Raw genomic sequence first — 6000 nt, 5'->3', positions numbered from 1 at the left:
GGGGGGATATAAGAATTCAATGTAAAATAACCCGCAGGGGTTTCGCCTCCACACCCCCTTTCCATGCACAAGTAAAACTTTTTACTGTTAAAAATATAGATATGTTTAAATTGTATTAAAAAAAAACACTAAATAACGTATATTTAAAAATAATTAATATTTTATTAAAACATATCTTTAATATATTAAACAAATATCATTTTATATCAGTAAAGGTATTTAAAATATCATTGATTTTTATATTTTTCAGTATATAGTATTGATAGATCGTTGAACCTTCTTGAACAAACGATGTCCTTTGTCTTTCACTTTTAAATGTAAAACTTATTATATTTTATGTTTTTGACTGCTATAATTTTATGACTTATGAGCTATTTTATTTATGATTACTAGGTATATGCCCATTTGTCAGTCAAAATCAATCTTGTAGTGGTCAAATGAGGGAAAGGATTTGAGTGGATTTCTTAAATATTTTAAAATAACTTTATTATATTACTTACTTATGTTAATTTTTATATTACTTATTTTTATATTAAATTAATATAACCGATATTATTTAAAATTTTGTTTTAAAATGTCAATGTAGTGTCGATCATAGTTCATGTTACAATCATTTGAACGCAATTATTTTTTTGCCTTGGTGACCAAAACCATTGCTGATTTTACAAGTATAAGAATGATAATTTTTAATCTTCACTCCTAGAACTATAGTCTTATTATTTTATGGTTTGTTACATTTTATTTTATTATTCCATTATCATACATTTATGGCAACAATTATTGATCGCATTTTGTTTAGATGTGTTTTTAATTTTCAAATAATGTCAATTTCAACGTATTGAATTTGATTAAACAAAATAAAATTATTTGCTTTGCATTTAAGACTCATAAATTACACTTAAAAATCTGTATCATACTATGCTCGTACTGTTATTTGTTTTTACAGTGTAAATAGTAAACTAATCAGCTAAATAGTAAATAATATTTTCTATTAGTTAAAATATAAAGTTTACGTTTTTGAAAAGTTTAAAAATTATATTTAAACTAATACCCTCGGGATCTAAATGTACTATAGATTAGTTGAGCTAACCGAAATATTAAAAATTATATTTAGTTTTATAAACTTTTATTTTTATTTCAAATCAAAATCGTGTGCGAGTTTTGTGATATAATACCTATTTCATTTTGATTTTAAAGTCGTAGAACTTTCAGAAAATATTTATTGATTTCATTTTAAACAGTCTTAACCGTTTTGAAAAAAAAAAACATTCATAAATAATTTTGTTAGAAACATTTACACTAATCGTGCATATAAGTCACAAAAACATATATATGTGGCTTGTGTCAAATATGCAGGTCAAATGTGGTTGCAGTAGGAGTACATTACTAGGTGGAAGTGAGGAATAAAAAAATACTTATATATATATATATATGTGTGTATAAAAGCTAAATACAGAATATTGTTATTGCTTTTCATTTAAAGTTTTGGATAATTTATGATGATCGAATGATTGATATTGTAAGTAGTTGTTGTTGATGGAAATAAAATACATCAGGTTGTGTTTTAGATAATATTATTATCTAACGATATAAATACGGTCACAAAAAAAATCCAAATAAATTGTTCTTTCGTTTTTACAAGAACTTTTCTTTTTTGAAATCTAAACGATTAGCTAAATCTTGTTGTATTTATTTGGTCATATGTAATTTCTCGAGTTAGTGACAATAATTGCGCAGTTATCATACTTCTTTTAACCATTTCGTTGGTGAATATTTTTAACTTGCATGCGTATAGGTAGGATGAAATGTAATTATTATTTATATTTTTCACGGTACACGATTTTTTATCGTTATCAAATTTTGAGTAAAAATCCACGCAATTTAAGTATAATATTTGACATAGTGGCGTTTATATCACAAAATATTAAAATAGGCCTGTTTTCTTACGTATGGTTATTTAGTATTATACATGTATGTATGGGAAAGATTTGGCTTAGCATATGGAAAGTGAACTATTGAATTTTTCATCTACAAAATTTTTTATGAATTTTCATACATATCACCAGTGACAGAAATATAATGTATTTTAATACATTTAGATGTAATAGAAAAAATATCTAGCCAGCCTTATGTTTTTATTACAATTTTTTTTTTCGTACATAATATTTGTTTGACATTGAATTAACCTTAACATTTTAAGATAAAAAATTAAAAAACTATTATTATTAGAGCTGATATTATAAAAATATATGATTAATTATATTATACAGTGGTCTTCGCTTATTGGACTCCCGGGTAATTGACTCATTCGCCCATTATACTCAAAACGGCTGGTCTCGATTTGCACATAAACAAACATATAACAAAAAATTCGTTGATTCGAATCACACAACGGTTAATAGGGTCATTTGAAAATTAGATAAATTAAGAAATATGTAAAAACGTTTGAACAAACGTGTTATAAATGCGATATAAGTCGGTGCCAGTATGGATAAATATTGACAAAGCAGTCCAAAGTACTGAACTCTTAACCGAGGAAGAAATGTGGTGAAATACAGTCAAAATGGCCAAAAAAATGTGGCTGGTGGTAGTCAGGAAGAGGAACCTGATGAGAAACCACTATTAACTAAACAAATGCTTGAAGCGCTTCAAATTCTATGTTAAGGAATTCGGCAAAGAGCCGATTTTGATGTACATATTCGAACAAAATAAAACGTACAAAGGTATGATTATGAAGTTGACTGAATAAGGAAAAATCCAATCAACCCTGAATGTATTTTTATCAAAAAACTAATTATGTATAACATATATATTTTATTATTTTATTTTTAATAGCGTAGCTAGATTTTTATTTTTATACACTTTGAATCTTAATAAATATTTTTTAAGTAAATGACTTTTTTAATTTTAAGTATTTTTAACATTTTTTTTTTGTTCATTCGTCTTATTGACTCATTCGGTTAATAGACTCAAATGGTCAGGTTCCAAAGTGAGTCCAATAAGCAATAACCACTGTACTTAGTTATACTCGTAGATAGTCTAAAAATATTGTTGTACATGAATTGTATAAAAAAATAGGTATTTATTGTACATAGTACTTTAGATAGAACAATATTTATTTTATCCGGCATAATTCAAACACTAGTACCAGGTAACTGTAATTATTTAAAATTTTCTTTTTTAACATTTATTTAACAGATAATACTGTGTGAAGTGACTTTTTGATTTTAACAAATTTTTACAAGTACGTCAAAATAAATACTCAAATTAGTATTATTTAATTAAATATTGTACAAAATAATTACAGATAGTTATTAAATCAAACATTTAATTATAAAAGGTCTAAATTATAATGTACAAGCAAAACGATTGTCTTATTATTATCAAAATAAATACATATTATTTAAAATCTTGAACGATGTTTTCTTCGGAATATTTAAAAATTTAAATAATAAGTAAAATGTTCGGTTGAATTTTCATAACACGTATTTAGTATATTTAGTGTAATAGTGTCATACCTCACCTGAAAATACAACTGATTAATTTGTATGGTTATTTATTTTATTTATGAGCATTTGAACATCTCTGTATCAATCACAATGAAGAAAACTGTAGAGACTAACCAAACAAGTAAAACTTACAGGTTTTTAATAAGAACCTAAAGTTAACCTAATAAGAACTTTTTATTAAATATTTTTGTAAAAAATCCATAAATAAACAAGCAATAATTTTAACATATAGTGTAATTGCAATGTTCAAAAGAACATATCGAATTACTGAACAAGAAAATAATTTAAATACAAAAATCTATTTTACTGTTATAAGAATTTTTTTTGCTATTTATACCCAGTTCAAATAATCATCAATTATTGGTTGTCTACTGTATGTAGCTATCTAAGGTTAGATTTTAATGTTAAATGTTTTTTTTTTATTTAATAAACGTTTTACTTTTTACACGACAAAACGAACAACAATAAACTTATTAGAAATAATTGTTAGAAAAAAAAAAAATAGCAATAGTAACAATACAAAGTATTAAATGTAATAATGTTTAACTGATTTGCTATGCTATAGTTGGGATCATGAAAAATGATTGCTGCTCGTCATGTGCTAAGCGGCTGTTTTTCTAAAGTGGTTATTAAATCTATGCTCATTGTTCATGTTATCGCTACAGATATATAAAATAACTAGATAGCCGACTCGATATTAGTATTGAAGCAAATCTAGGATTGTTCGATTGTTATAAAATATAATCGATTATCCAAAGTATTAAATAATTGAAAATTTCGATTAATCGATGATTTTCATCAAGGAGAGCTAGAGTGCTCGATTGTTGATTTGTCGACTGTTGATTAATCGATTAATTTGATTGATTAATCGATTAATTTGATTAATCTATTAAAGCAATCGATTAATCGATTAAAACAAAATATCGATAAAAGTTTAACGGTTTAACTGATTTAAGTATAGCTCTATTATATTTCCTGCCAGGTACCTAGGATTAAGGTTATTGGTTAACTCAAGTAAAAAAAAGGCAAAAATTTATCGTTAGATTAATAATTAGTATACTTTTGAAATACTAAAAACTAAGAAGTATAAAGGGTATTCTGTTTGATAATCAGAGTGATGATGGATAACAATTTGTCACTGTGTGTGCTGTTCGAGGGCAATGCAAACGGGGCACTTTCCCAGGCCCCAGGGCCTCACGTATATTTAATAACAACTACATTGATAACTTTAGTCAGGGGCAGGCCCACAGGATTTTAAATGGGGAGCTGAGAATAAAACATAACTAAAGATCTGTAGTAACATACATTTTAAGATCTAAAGTGGTGTCAAAAACTGAAATTGTAATCTTGTGTAGATAGATTAACAATTTTGATGAAAGGGCTCTAATTTGTAATTATCACTTATGCTACTGTTAAAGGAAATGTATTTAAAATTTTAAAGACTAAAACTAGTAAAACTCAAGGCGCTTGTATTAAAATTGAAATAAATCCTTACCTATCTATTTAGCAAGTATCATAATAGTTAGTTATAGACTTATAGTTAGTACGTTATTATACAACAACTGCTAATAAATTCCAGACTGTCTTGATTAATATTCTTGCTTTAATTAATATAAATGTCCCCAAAAAAAACGTTAAGATTCATGTCTACATTAATTTATATCCCTACATACAAGCGTAACTATTGCCTCTTTGCACCAGTTAACTAAATGTTAGCTTAAGCAGTTTAGCCTTTAGGTAATAAACTCAATAATTTTAATTTTTTTTTTTGCATTTCGATGTATCGATTAATCGGTGATGAATACTTTTAAAAATAATTATCGATTAATCGATGCTGCAGTTAATTAATCGAAACAGTCGAACAGCCCTAAGCAAAGCCACCAAAAGAGAAGTTTTTAATGTTTCCATTATTAACTTTATCATAGAAAATATTCATATCATAAATCATAATTCTTAAAAACCTCAAACATTTCATAATTTCATATGCTTTTAGTTTTCACTTATGATCGTAGAATTTTGAAATCGTCATTTCCAGTATATATAATACTTGAATTTGTGACTTTTAAATATTTAATCTACTTTGATACCTAACAAATCGTACTCTAACACATAATTCCGGTTGTATATGTCTAATAAATATCTATTATAAAACATTTTTTTGCCAAGTTTACTAATACAATTGCTATATATGTGTACTGTATAAGATTTAATAATATAACTTTTATTGTACTAAATAAAAATATAGTATTTGACATTTGTTTTTAAGTATTTATTATTTGTTACTTTTCTTACATTTCTAATAACTCATGTCAAATATTTAAAGAATAAAAAATGTAAAACTGCATTATTCTTACATTATTATACATCATTAGATATTTACATCTTTTACACCCAGTGTCAAACATTAGATGTTTTTTTATCGGTATATTTAAAATGTTTATTAAATACGCATATATATATATATATATATATATATATATATATATAATAT

General features: G+C 25.3%; 1 protein-coding gene across 8 annotated transcripts in view; it reads right to left on the bottom strand.

Annotated features, from left to right (window-relative positions):
- Nucleotides 1-6000, bottom strand: part of LOC112688636 (somatostatin receptor type 5-like) — a 256452-nt gene that overhangs the window by 21271 nt on the left and 229181 nt on the right. The gene's annotated exons all lie outside the window — the stretch shown is intronic.

Source organism: Sipha flava, unplaced genomic scaffold (genome assembly GCF_003268045.1).
Source record: "Sipha flava isolate LNK unplaced genomic scaffold, YSA_version1 111_pilon_pilon, whole genome shotgun sequence".
Classification (NCBI taxonomy): Eukaryota; Metazoa; Arthropoda; class Insecta; order Hemiptera; family Aphididae; genus Sipha; species Sipha flava.
Note: the sequence above shows the minus strand (reverse complement) of the source record. Positions and strands in the feature narration are given on the sequence as shown.